This window comes from Lethenteron reissneri, chromosome 58 (assembly GCF_015708825.2).
Source record: "Lethenteron reissneri isolate LAM-NWPU_2019-01 chromosome 58, ASM1570882v1, whole genome shotgun sequence".
NCBI lineage: Eukaryota > Metazoa > Chordata > Hyperoartia > Petromyzontiformes > Petromyzontidae > Lethenteron > Lethenteron reissneri.
This window is the reverse complement of record NC_083836.1, coordinates 9,768,191-9,769,385: the sequence shown is the minus strand read 5'-3', so window position 1 is coordinate 9,769,385 and position 1,195 is coordinate 9,768,191.

The window sequence follows — 1,195 nt, the reverse complement described above, 5'->3', positions numbered from 1 at the left end:
TAAATGAAATGCAACGACCAAGTGTGCTCAACAAGAACAGATATAAATACCCCAACCCACCTGTACAAAAATTACACTATATACAAATGTACAAACCAACAGGGAGAAGGGTGGAAACCAACAAAACCATAACCACACAATCTTAACAACAATATAAAAGAACAGCGTGAACCACGGGATCCTCCATGAGCATCAGACCTCCCACCTTCATCGTGTAACGATGGACGCGAGCACAATGGCAGCAAGGTTAAACCAATGACCGCCGTGACTCAGCGAGCGCGACAAGGCAACCGAAAACGTGGGAGCGAGTGTACAAGGGAATCATGAAACAACACCATACCAACAATAATAAAAAACGCGGAACACACGGGATCCCCATAACCATCACACCTCCCACCTTCATCGTTGTAACAATGCACGCGAGCAAAATGGCGCTAAGGATGAACCAATAACCGCCGCGACTCAGCTGGCGCGACGACAACTGACAACGCGGGAGCATGTGTGCAAGAGGATCGCGTACGAGTCTTTGAGCGGGTCCAAGATGCCAGCCCCCCCCCCCCCCCCCCCACAGGGGAGGTGGCTCGCACCATTGGAGGACCTGCAGGGAATGTGTCAATGTTCCGCCGGACCCGGCTCCTCACGAAGAGCAGCAGCCAGGCCGGCGGGTCCATCCCCCCTCGAAGCTCGCGAAACCGGCATGTGCGACCAAGCAGGGGACGACAGGTGTACCGCGACCGGGGACGGGACAGAATCGATCCGCCCGGGAGCAACTGCAGCGGCCACTCGTCCCGGGTCACCGGACGCACTCGACACTCGGCCCCAGTGATATGTAGATGAGATGAATTTGCGCGGCGCGATGACCGGTTCAATCGAGAGGGTGGACAGCACAGCAACTAATCACATCTTGGAATCATCACGTGCAAGGCTCCGCACTCGCTATACCGACAACGCCCCTACCGGACGTACCGGGGCCACATGAGCCAACCCCGTACTTTCCTGAATGACCGTGGAGTCCAACCCAGCATTTTGAACCTGAACACGAGGTTTCTGGTCGTCGGACACCAACGTTTGAGCTATAGCTTGGTACCCCAGTACCCAAATCGAGCGGCTCCCTCAAATGGAGGGAACAGACGTTCGTGCGCCGGGCGGGATTTCCCCCGTTCAGCGCGAGGACATCTGCACCGTAGCGTAAGCC